This window comes from Lynx rufus, unplaced genomic scaffold, assembly GCF_022079265.1.
Source record: "Lynx rufus isolate CCGP_SWC_20201006 ecotype Redwood Valley unplaced genomic scaffold, mLynRuf1.p SCAF_3, whole genome shotgun sequence".
Classification (NCBI taxonomy): domain Eukaryota; kingdom Metazoa; phylum Chordata; class Mammalia; order Carnivora; family Felidae; genus Lynx; species Lynx rufus.
This window is the reverse complement of record NW_025814845.1, coordinates 195280068-195293689: the sequence shown is the minus strand read 5'-3', so window position 1 is coordinate 195293689 and position 13622 is coordinate 195280068.

Below are 13622 nucleotides of genomic sequence, written 5' to 3'. Positions count from 1 at the left end.
GAGATAACGTATACAAGGCTCTCTGCACACGGTTCCAGTACACAACAATAAATATTGTTAGGTATTAACTAATAAACATAAAACCTAACGTATTGTTGTTATAGTTATGATTAAGCTAAAAAGATATTACACTAATTTTGGAGTTCTATTTATCTACGTGTAAATAAAAAGAATATTCAACTAAGAAACCAATAAGAAAATAAATGTATCCAATCAACTTCATATTAGGAAAAGTAATAAGCCACTTGATTTTCATTTTGGATGTTTTGTTGTTCAACTAATTCCTTAACAAGGAGATAGTATTGAACCACATGAAATGCTGTTCCTTGACAATTATCTCTATGTATAAAATGTATTAATTTCAAAACTGGTAATTACTTTTATTCATATTTGTAGTTTTATGAGATACACCATTTTCCGATTCAGAAGTCCCTTGATGACCCACATTGAACCTGCAGCATGAGCAAAAATAATCCACTGAGGGTCGCCTGGGTGGCTCACTTGGTTGGGCATCCGACTTTGGTCCAGGTAATGATCTCACAGCTCCTGAGTTCAAGCCCCATGTCGGGCTCTGTGCTGACAGCTCAGAGCCTGGAGCCTGCTTTGGATTCTGTGTCTCCCTCTCTCTCTGCTTCTCTCCCCACTCATTCTCTCTCTCCCTCACTCTCTCTCTCTCAAATAAATAAATAATGAAAATTAAAAAAAAAAATCTATTGATATGTTAAGCCTCTCAGATTTGCGAGTTAATTTGTTACTGTAGCCCAGCCCAGCCTGCTCTGATTAATACAGCAATGGTTTCATTGACAAAGAGATGAAAACAATACTTCTATGTCACTGAGAATTATCCCTTGATAATTGTCTTCACCTATAATATTTGCCAATGTCCTCACTTTTCTTCCATCTGATAAATATTGGAACTTAAGAGAAGACACAAACGTTTATAATAAAACACAGAATCATAGCAATACAGAAGCACAGGGAAGGTGTTAAATGAATTCTGAGAAAAGAAATGAGTCGTACTAAAAGATTTCTGGGAAGAGATGCCATATGGTTTGAGCTGGGAAGACTGGGAGGCATTTGGACACGGTGGATGAGCAGAATATGGGAACAGAGGAATGAGGAGTATTCCAGAATGAGGGAAAACAGCATGAGCAAAATCAGGAACACAGAAGAGAGACTGGCTGAGCCTGGAAGAAGGGAAGGACGCAGAGCAGCAAATGAAGAGAGACTTACCACCCGCCCTCTCCTACAGCTATAAAAAATAAGGGACAAATCTAAGAACGTTACTGAAGGGAAGATCTGGAGAAAAAGATGAAAACTTTATTCAGTGTGAAAGAAGACAGCTGTGAAAATTTTTAATCAGGAGTGTGATTCTATGCTCTACTTTAGGAATCTTATGCCATAAGAGAGACAGAGACATGACAATGAGCAAGGAATTTATTATAATACCCTGCATAGACATAACAAGGAACTAAATCAGCACAGCAAGGGGCCAACCACTGGAATTCGAGAGAGACGATGAACTGGAACACTTTGGGAAATGCATATTCAAAACGTCAGGAAAAGAAACGTACGAGTGTGAGGGCAATGGTAGGGAGGGGATACACATGTGAATGATTGAGGGCTATCGTTGGCATAAACAAAATTAAGAAATGCAAGGACAGAAACGATTTGGGGATGAGGCCATCTGATTTTGGACAGGCTAGCCTTGCTACACTAACAGCATCCAGGAGGGAAGAGAAGGCGGTCCTGGAGTCAGAGGGGATGTATGAGCTGGGAGATGGATGCGTACTTCATAGGGACGACAGTCTGACTGGCTGTGGGATGTTCTTGGACAACCAATATCCAGTTTTACAATAACTTCCAAGAAACGTGTACAGTAAAACCTCGGTTTGCGGGGATAATTCGTTCTGGAAACAGGCTTGTCATCCAAAACACTCGTATATCCAAGCAAATTTCAAGGACCACTGGCTCAGCTGTGATCATGTGACATGGGGCGTCACATACTACTCGTATTGCAAGACATCGCTCGTTTATCAAGTTAAAATTTATTAGAAATATTTGCTCATCTTGCATGACACTTGCAGACCAAGGTACTGGCAGTCCAAGGTTCTCCTGTATCTGTAGGACTGATATCCCCACCGTGTAGGCAGGCTTTCTCTCTCTGTTACACTTTCCACAGTTTTCTTAGTAGAAACATTCCTCCCACAAGCAGTGTGTTCCTGCAGCCCACTTTCCCCTTTCCTGCCCCTTGGTTTTCTGGAGGCTACAGTCTCCAACCAAATATATAACTGTTCTTGACATGCAATGAGATGATAGAGCAGTCAAACTACTTTGAGGAGCGATGGGCCCCTAGCCCTCCACTTGGTGTGACACAGGGATCAGGGAAACAGCGGCTTTGGAGTGCACAAGGGGAAACACGAGACCCTACTTCCACATACATAGAGTTTGCTGCAACTACAGGTGCAAAAGTGCAAACAAATTGCCATTTGCTAGTCTCGTTTGTGCACTGTGGAAATTTCATTCACTTCCAAGGGTTGGCTTTGTTTCAGTGTAATAATGAATTTAGGAGCACCTGGGTGGCTCAGTCAGTTAAGCATCTGACTCTTAATCTTGGCTCAGGTCATGATCTCACAGATCATGGGTTCAAGCCTCAAGTCAGGCTCCGGAATGACAGTGTAGAGCCTGCTTAGGATTCTCTCTCTCCCTCTCTCTCTGCCCCTCCCCTACTCATGTTCTCTCTCAAAATAAACAAATGTTAAAAAAAAATTTAAATAATGAATTTAAACAATTTTCTATTCTGTACTGAGCTATAATCTTCTTCCATTACCCTTTAGTTTTCAGTAAAATCCTTTTTAAAAAAAATTTTTTTAACATTTATTTATTTTTGAGAGACACAAAGAGACAAAGCATGACCAGGGGAGGGGCAGAGAGAGAAACACACAGAATCCAAAGCAGGCTCCAGACTCTAAGCTGTCAGCACAGAGCCTGACAACCCAGAATTCGAACCCATGAACCCATGAACCCAGGTCAGTTTATGACCTGAGCCAAAGTCAGCTGCTTAACCAACTGAGCCAGTCAGGCATCCTTTTTTTTTTTATGTTTGTTTATTTATTTTAAGAGAGACAGAGTGTGGGGAAGTCCTGAGAAAGAGAATCCCAAGCAAGCTTTAAACGGTCTGTGCATGGAGCCCAATGGGGGGGGGGGGGGAACAGTCACAAACCCATGAGATCATGACCTGAGCCGAAATCAAGAGTCTGATGCTTAACCACTGAGCCACCCACACATCCCCCAGTAAAATCCATTTTATGCAACAAACGTGTGTCATTAGGGCCTTAACAAGCCAGAAAGAGGAAAGTGGCCACACACACAGGAAAAAGGCAGCCTCAGGAAGTAACTGGGTATTGAAGGATCTGTGAGAGCTTTAAAATGAGAATGATAGATACAGGAAAGCAGGCTCTCAGGAGACGGTGCTGAACTCCCCCATGATGCTTGCAGTAGGAGCTCTCGTCATCTTATTAGGTGTTAAATAAAAGGAAGAGACCAGGAAGTAAAATCTATATCCCTAGCACTTGGTATTATTCCTGGGATATAATAGGTACTCCATCAGTTTGGAATAAAAGTATAAACACATGGAAAGGCATAAGAATCTAAAGGATAAATTATCAAGAAAAAAGATGGTGGTAAAAAACTGCTAGAATTGATTCACGAATTCAGCAAAGTTGCAGGATATAAAATCAACGCACAGAAATCAGCTGCATTCCTATACACCAACAATGAAGCAACAGAAAGAGAAATCAAGGAATCGATCCCATTTACAGTTGCACAAAAAACCATAAAATACCTAGGAATAAATCAAACCAAAGAGGTGAAAAATCTATACACTGAGAACTATAGAAAGCTTATGAAAGAAACTGAAGAAGACACAAAAAAATGGAAAAAGATTCCATGCTCCTGGATAGGAAGAACAATATTGTTAAAATGTCGATACTACCCAAAGCAATCTACATATTTAATGCAATCCCTATCAAAATAACACCACCATTCTTCACAGAGCTAGAACAAACAATCCTAAAATTTGTATGGAACCAGAGAAGACCCCGAATAGACAGAGCAATCTTGAAAAAGAAAACCAAAGCTGGAGGCATCACAATCCCGGACTTCAAGCTATACTACAAAGCTGTCATCATCAAGACAGTACGGTACTGGCACAAGAACAGACACTCAGATCAATGGAACAGAATAGAGAACCCAGAAATGGATCCACAAATGTATGGCCAACTAATCTTTGACAAAGCAGGAAAGAATATCCAATGGAATAAAGACAGTCTCTTCAGCAAACGGTGCTGGGAAAACTGGACAGCGACATGCAGAAAAATGAACCTGGACCATTTTCTGACACCAGACACAAAAATAAACCCAAAATGGATGAAAGACCTGAATGTAAGACAGGAAGACATCAAAAGGCAAAAGGCCACGGACAGAATGGGAGAAGATATTTGCAAATGACATATCAGATAAAGGGTTAGTATACAAAATCTCTAAAGAACTTCTCAGACTCAACACCCAAAAAACAAACAACCCAGTGAAGAAATGGGCAAAAGACATGAATAGACACTTCTCCAAACACTTCTCCAAAGAAGACATCCAGATGGCCAACCGACACATGAAAAAGTGCTCCACATCACTCCTCATCAGGGAAATACAAATCGAAACCACAATGAGATACCACCTCACACCTGTCACCTCAGGCAACAACAGGTGTTGGTGAGCATGTGGAGAAAGAAGATCTCTTTTGCATTGTTGGTGGCAATGCAAGCTGGTGCAGCCACTCTGGAAACCAGTATGGAGGTTCCTCAAAAAACTAAAAATAGAACTACCCTATGACCCAGCAATTGCACTACTAGGCATTTATGCAAGGCATGTGGGTGTGCTGTTTCAAAGGGGCACATGCACCCCCATGTTTATAGCAGCGCTATCAACAATAGCCAAAGTATGGAAAGAGCCCAAATGACCATCGATGGATGAATGGAAAGAAGATGTGGTGTGTATATACAATGGAGTATCACTCGGCAATCGAAAAGAATGAAATCTTGCCATTTGCAACTATGTGGATGGAATTGGAGGGTATTATGCTAAGTGAAATTAGTCAGTCAGAGAAATACAAAAATCATATGACTTCACTCATATGAGGACTTTAAGAGACAAAACAGATGAACATAACGGAGGGGAAGCAAAATAATATAAAAACAGGGAGGGGACAAAACAGAAGAGACTCATAAATATGGAGAACAAACTGAGGGTTACTGGAGGGGTTGTGGGAGGGGGGATGGGCTAAATGGGTAATGGGCATTCAGGAATCTACTCCTGAAATCATTGTTGCACTATATGCTAACTAATTTGGATGTAAATTAAAAAATTTTTAAATAAAGAAAAAATAATAAAAATAAAAAAGATGGTGGTAAAAAAGAAGTTTTTGGAAGACCTATATTGTTAAAAGGTAGTAAGTAAGAAAAGGGGACCAGAAGAAGTGAGGGAGAGTTACGGAGACAGGCAAACCACCAGGGAAGTGTGACAGTACAGAGGCCACAAGCAATTAGACCAAATAAAGATGGGTTTTTAAAAATTTAAGCATTCTTTCAGGGCCCGGACTTGTCTTCATTCTGGCTCTAATCTGCACTTTATCAGAGATGACAAAGAAAAAGTGAAACATCCCCTGATTGTGTCATCATGTATCTTCATTGATATGGCCCTTAGAGTTCACATTAATAACTATTTCCATTCCAAAATTTGAAAATGTACTTAGGCCTTTTTTTAAAATTTCAGGAATGAAGAAAATAATTTGAGAGCACTATTTTTTTTTTTTTTTTGAGAGAAAGACAGCATGCATGTGAGTGAGGGACAGAGAGAGAGAGAGAGAGAGAGAGAGAGAATGAATCCCAAGCAGGGTCTGAGCTGTCAGCACAGAGTCCGACATGGGGCTGGATCTCACAACTGCAAGATCACGACCTGAGCCAAAATCAAGAGTTATGTGCTTAACCAGCTGAGCCACCCTCAGAGTGCTAATTATATAACATTTACACTTCTCTCCTATATATTTAATATTCTGCTACCTTTATAATATAAAAAGTTTCACACTGCTTTCAGACAAACACGATGAAAAAAATCACTTGAATGAAGACATGGAAAAACTAATGAAACAAAACATTTCACATTCTTACAGCATGGTGGAAATCAGAAAAGATGTACAGCTTTGTTGGAAGTTAATGGACATATTATGTAAGATCTAAGGAAGTATCTGGATCAACGCTCAGTAAACGCTGTTTTTCCTTCATTAACGTGGTTGCCAAGTAGGCCATCTAGTTATTGCTAGCATCACATTTCTTCTCCCATTGAACATCCTCTTCAGGGTGCACAGATCCTAAAAAAGTCTGGTTACAGAAAACTACAGAGATAATTGAGTGCTACAGTTAACTTGCTGCATTTCCCCCCAATATTTATTTTAAGGGAAAATTTTCAAACCACTTTGGTTCATAGAAATCAAAGCACTTTAAGACTACTTTACCACTTCTGCCCTTAATAACTAATACATATTTATAGTGATTACTTCCACTCAACTCCCAAATATTGTTGAAATGAGGCTTTTTTGGGCACAATATCCAAAAGGATTATTTAATGAAAAAAAAAAAAAAAAAAACTCTGGAGCTGAGTTTATAAGTATTAACAAAAGAAGCTTTTCTTTTTTTTTTTCCTTTTTACCTGATCTTAACTGAAAAAAACTTGAGTTGAAGCTTACCACAATGTTAGGAAGTATTAAATAACAGTGCAGCACAAATCAGACAATAATGGAAAATAAAACAAGTTCTTTTTTTTTTTTTCCTTAGCTTTACAAAGCCATAGAAACGATGAGATCAAGAAGTAAGAAAATCAGGAAATCTTCATTGCTCTTTACAAAGAAGTAATAAGATTACCAGGGGAGTCATTCTATGCTTTTACGTAAGGAGTTAAGTTCCAAGGTATTTTTTTTTAAAGGGAAAGGACAATACCCCACAAGTATGAGTTGTGGTAACTTGAGAATTCACGTGACTCTCTGAAGTTTTATTTCTAAGCAGTATTTTTGTGCAAAGATATTAGGACATTAGTATCACTCGGTTACCAAACATAAAAACGTTAAGCCTTCTTAACCAATTCAAACAATTGTTGTAAGCCTAAACATTCTTAACTATTTCACTATCAAAACGTACATACACAATATATAACTGGCCACATTAATTTGAAATGTACATACCCACTTCACCTTGAAACTAAACACAAGCTGCCAATTGACTGTAAGTTAGGGAACAAACGAACTCTCACAAGAGAAGACACACGATCAAGTAGAGGGAAAGTGTATTTCTGACTTGGTCAGGTGAACTGAAAATGTGCTGAACAAAGTTCTAAGGACCTAAATCTGATTTACAAAAGAAGCCCACAGTTTGGAAATAAGCTCCTGCCAGCACAAATTAGCAAGAAGATAAATATCCCCAGGACCTGTGACAATCAGTCTCTTCGAAAAAAATAAAAGCCAAGCCATAAAAGGAAACAGAAGATGAAAGAAAGAAGCAAAGAAGACAAAGTGGGGGTGTGCTGTCCAGAAATTACCTGAAGCTTCTTGAACTTGAAGGTGAGTAAAGTCAGAGACTAAGTGTCACAAAGAACTGTTTTTATCTGACAACAGTGGGAGCTCAGATAGGTAAAAATCCTAGGATTTAAGGAGGGAGAGAAGAAAGTTCTAATGAAAGACAGTGGATGGGCTATTGCTTAAGGCCAAAATTGGGTCACTAGGATTAGATTTACCTTCATACTTGAAACAACCCAAGCTTGAATAAAATATATGAAACAATGGCTTTTAAAACAAAGGACATGATGAAACAAGAGACTGAGATCCCCCGAAAAGCGGGCCCTATTAACTCCTCAGCTACTACCTGAAGGAATTTCCAGGCAGTCTGGAAACCCAGCCATGTCTGCTGAACCCAGGCATGGAAAGGGAAACCCAGCCGTGGCTGCTGAACTCTCCTGGTTGAAGAGATTAAACTGAGCAGAAAGACCGAGGCAGAAGTTCCAGAGACAGAGTACCAGAGAGAAAAGAGCTGACCAGAGAAAATCTGGGGATCCACTGAAGGTGTGTCTGCAGTATTCAGCAGCGCACTGATCCACAAAGACATGTGAGGAAAATACCAAAGTGCAGGAAAAGACCACGGGAAAGGATTCGAAGGAACAGCACCAGTTACTCACACGGAGCTGGAAATGGTGACTGTTCCCACCGGCTAGTGGAAGATCTTACGACCGTCTCTGAGAAGATTGAGAAGAGTTCTGTCTCAGTAATAAAGACTTTGGGCAAAACACTGGTCTGGTCCCAACTAACAAATCAGAACAGGAATCCCTGAAGGGATCAAACTGTTTCCATGTAATTAACTACACCCCAGAACTCAGCTCAAGAATAAACGACACAAAAAACTCAACAAGAAACTCACAAATTACTGGACAAGGATCCCTACTTTGTGCCACTCACAAAATTAACTCAAAATGGATCAAAGATTTAAATGGAAGACCTGGGGGGTGCCTGGGTGGCTCAGTCAGTTAAGCATCCAACTCTTGGTTTCAGCTTAGGTCATGATCTCACAGTTTGTGAGTTTGAGCCCCACCTCAAACTCAGTGCTAAAGGTATGAAGCCTGCTTGGGATTCTCTGCCTCTATCTCTCTCTGCCCCTCCCCTTCTCTCTCTCTCTCTCAAAAATAAATACATAAAACTTAAAAAAAAAATTAAATGTAAGATATGAAGCCAGAAAACTCCTAAAAGAAAACACAGGAAAAAAAGATCCCTGATTTTGGTCTAGGCAATGAGTTCTTGGATAAGTCATCAAAACACAAGCAACAAAAACTAAAACAAGTGGGACCATAATAAACTAAAAAGCTTCTGCACAGCAAAGGAAACCATCAATAAGTTGGGGAAAAAAAAACCTACAGATAGGGAGAAAATATTCGTAAGCCATATATCCTCTAAGGGGTTAATATCCAAAATATATGAAGAACTCATACAACTCAATAGCAAAATAAAAGCAATCCAGGTAAAAATGGGCAAAGAATCTGAATACACATTTTTTCCAAAGAAGATACACAAATCACCAAGAGGTTCATGAAAAGATGCTCCACATCACTAATCATCACAGAAATGCAAATCAAAATCACAATGTGAGACCACTTTACACTTGTGGGGATGGCTATTATCAAAAAGACAAGAGATAATGAAAGTTGACAAGGATATGGAGAAAAGGGAACCCTCGTATACTGCTGGTAGATATGCAAATTGGTAGAGTCATTATGGAAAACAGGAAAGCAGTTCCTCAAAAAATTAAAAATTGAACTATGATATGATCCAGCAATCCCATTTTTGTGTATGTATCTCCAAAGGTATTGAAATCAGTATCTTGAAGGGCTATCCATATACCCATGTTCACTGTGGCATTATTCACAATAGCCAAAATATGAAAACAACGTAAATATCTATCAGTAGATGGATAAAAAAGATGTGGTATATATACACAATGGAATATTATTCAGCCATGAGAAAGAAGAAATCCTGCCATTTGCAACAACATGGATGATCCTTGAAAGCATTATGCTAAGGGAGATAAGTCTACAGAAAAAGACAAATACTATATTGTATCATTTACATGTGGAATCTAAACAAAAAATTGAATCTGTAAAATCAAAGAATAAAATGGTGGTTACCAGGGCTTGGGGGTGGGGAGATTGGGGACACATTGTTTAAGGGTACACACTTACAACTAATAGGATAAATAAATTCTGGAGATCTGATACATAACATACATAGTGATCACAGTCCACAATACTGTGTGATAAACTTCAGAGTTGCAAAGAAACTAAATCATAACTGTTCCCAACACAAGAAAAGAAATGATAAATGTGTGACATGATAAAGGCGTTGGCTAATGCTACTGGAGAAAGTAACCATATCACAATATATAAATTTATCAAACCAACATGCTGCACGCTGTAAACTTATACAACGTTATACGTCAATCACACCTCAATTTAAAAACAATTACTAAGCATACAAAGAAGCAAGAAAGCATGCCCCAAAATGAGGAGAAAATTAATCTCAACAGACCCAGAACCAAATATTAGAATTAGCAAGCAAGGACATCAAAAAATATATACATAATTGTCTTCTAAATATCAAGAATTTAATTTGCTTTTGCAAAACTTATAGAACTTTACAACACAAAAGTGAACCTTCATGTATGCAAATTTTTTTAAAAATCATTTATTAGGACAGCGGATCCAAGGAAAGAGTACAGACTGTAACAGGATACTCTAACGATATAACAAATGTATAAAACAACCGTACTAAAGGGATAGGGATAAGGTGACGGATAAAATCATCTTGGAAACGAATGGAGTCTGGAAGACAAGAGGCAAAGGGAAATGAACAGAAGTTCAGTTATGAAGAACTCCAGGCAATAAAGCTGTTTTCCAGTAGAAAATAACTTTTCCACTGGAGGAGGAATTACAATTCTGGTCCTACTATACAAGTATACCAGAGTGAAAAAATAAGTAAATGAACGGCAGACGGTGCAAGTCAGGTTTCTTACACTGGGAGTGAACGTGTAGATCAGTAAGAGGAAGAGGCTAGAATGACCCAGAAGGTAGTGGACCAGAACTGGAGATCTCAGTAAGAACTTATGTTTAACTTTATACAGACACAGATGTTGCATACAGAAACATGTATAAATATGTGTATACATATAGTTCACATCCACACATGTATTTCTTTTCTCTGTCAGCTGAGATGGCCTCGAAGTAATGACACTCCAGCAGCCATGAGCACACCTAGTCCCCATGTCTTGGTTTTTAACACCATTCACCAATAAACTGAATCAGGAATCTCTGGAGAAACGGCTGATTCTATGACTGGGTTGGAAAGATACAAGATGAGTCTGGAGCATCTTACAGTGTTAGAAAAAAAGGAATTGCTCAAAAAACAAAAATATATTAATAAACCCATTGATGATATAAGGTGGTTTCCGGGAACAGTCATATAAGACTCTAGGTAAAAACTAAGGAAATCAGAATAAAGCATGTACTTGGATTAATCATAATGTATTAGTATTGGTTCATTAGTTCTAACAAATACACTATACGGATGTAGGAGATTATTAACCAAGGAAATGGTGTGCAAACAGAAAATGGGAATTCTCTGTACACTAATTTGAATTTTTCTACACTTCTAAGTTTTAATATTACCATGTATATCTTAAAGAATATAATTGATTGGTTCAACAAAAATAATAGCAATGTAGTATGTAATTTATTAATAGACAAGAAGTAAAATACACTTCAGTACAAAGATTGAGAGGGGAGGGGCACCTGTGGCTCAGTCGGTTAGGCGACTGGCTTCGGCTCAGGTCATGATCTCACAGTTTGTGAGTTCCAGCCCCGAGTCAGGCTCTGTGCTGACAGCTCAGAGTCTGGAGCCTGCTTCAGATTCTGTGTCTCTCCCTCTCTGTACCCCTCCCCTGCTCACACTCTGTCTCTCTCTGTCTCTCAATAATAAATAAACGTTAAAAATTTTTTTTAAAAAAAGATTGAGAGGGGAGAATAAAGCTCAGAATTGCAAGGCTCTTACAGTATACCTGAAGTACAAAATCACTTAAAGATAGATTGTGATATGTTAAAATAAGTATTATAAACACTAAACAACCAATAATATAGAAAAAAATAAAGATTTGTAGTTAATAAGCATGGAAAAAATTTAAAACAGAATTATAAAAAATATTCAATCTAAAAACAGGGAAAGGAAATAAAGACAGAAGAAATAAACAGAAAATAATCAGCAAAGTGGCAGATTTAAACCTAACCATATCAATAATCACACTTAAATGTAAGTTATATCAATTCTGTACTATTTGCAGAAAAAAATTTTTGAGAAAATGAAACATCCATTTTTTTCTTTTTTTAAAATTTTATTATTTATTTTTTTAAATTTACATCCAAATTAGTTAGCATATAGTGCAACAATGATTTCAGGAGTAGATTCCTGAATGCCCATTACCCATTTAGCCCATCCCCCCTCCCACAACCCCTCCAGTAACCCTCAGTTTGTTCTCCATATTTATGAGTCTCTTCTGTTTCGTCCCCTCCCTGTTTTTATATTATTTTGTTTCCCTTCCCTTATGTTCATCTGTTTTGTCTCTTAAAGTCCTCATATGAGTGAAGTCATATGATTTTTGTATTTCTCTGACTGACTAATTTCACTTAGCATAATACCCTCCAGTTCCATCCACGTAGTTGCAAATGGCAAGATTTCATTCTTTTCGATTGCCGAGTGATACTCTCCATTGTATATACACACCACATCTTCTTTCCATTCATCCATCGATGGTCATTTGGGCTCTTTCCATACTTTGGCTATTGTTGATAGCGCTGCTATAAACATGGGGGTGCATGTGCCCCTTTGAAACAGCACACCCACATGCCTTGCATAAATGCCTAGTAGTGCAATTGCTGGGTCATAGGGTAGTTCTATTTTTAGTTTTTTGAGGAACCTCCATACTGGTTTCCAGAGTGGCTGCACCAGCTTGCATTGCCACCAACAATGCAAAAGAGATCTTCTTTCTCCACATGCTCACCAACACCTGTTGTTGCCTGAGGTGACAGGTGTGAGGTGGTATCTCATTGTGGTTTCGATTTGTATTTCCCTGATGAGGAGTGATGTGGAGCACTTTTTCAGGTGTCAGTTGGCCATCTGGATGTCTTCTTTGGAGAAGTGTTTGGAGAAGTGTCTATTCATGTCTTTTGCCCATTTCTTCACTGGGTTGTTTGTTTTTTGGGTGTTGAGTCTGAGAAGTTCTTTAGAGATTTTGTATACTAACCCTTTATCTGATATGTCATTTGCAAATATCTTCTTCCATTCTGTCCGTTGCCTTTTGTTTTTGCTAATTGTTTCCTTCTTTTTATTTTGATGAGGTCCCAGTAGTTTATTTTTGCTTTTGTTTCCCTTGCCTCTGGAGATGTGCTGAGTTAGAAGTTCCTGCGGGCAAGATCAAAGAGGTTTTTGCCTGCTTTCTCCTCTAGGATTTTGATGGCTTCCTGTCTTACATTCAGGTATTTCATCCATTTTGGGTTTATTTTTGTGTCTGGTGTCAGAAAATGGTCCGTGTTCATTTTTCTGCATGTTGCTGTCCAGTTTTCCCAGCACCGTTTGCTAAACAGACTGTCTTTATTCCACTGGATGTTCTTTCCTGCTTTGTCAAAGATTAGTTGGCCATACATTTGTGGGTCCATTTCTGGGCTCTCTATTCTGTTCCATTGATCTGAGTGTCTGTTCTTGTGCCAGTACCGTACTGTCTTGATGATGACAGCTTTGTAGTATAGCTTGAAGTCCGGGATTGTGATGCCTCCTGCTTTGGTTTTCTTTTTCAAGATTGCTTTGGCTCTTTGGGGTCTTTTCTGCTTCCATACAAATTTTAGGATTGTTTGTTCTAGCTCTTTGAAGAATGCTGGTCCATTCTTGATTAAAAACAAGGAATAGGGCCATCTGGTGGGGCTCAGTCGATTAA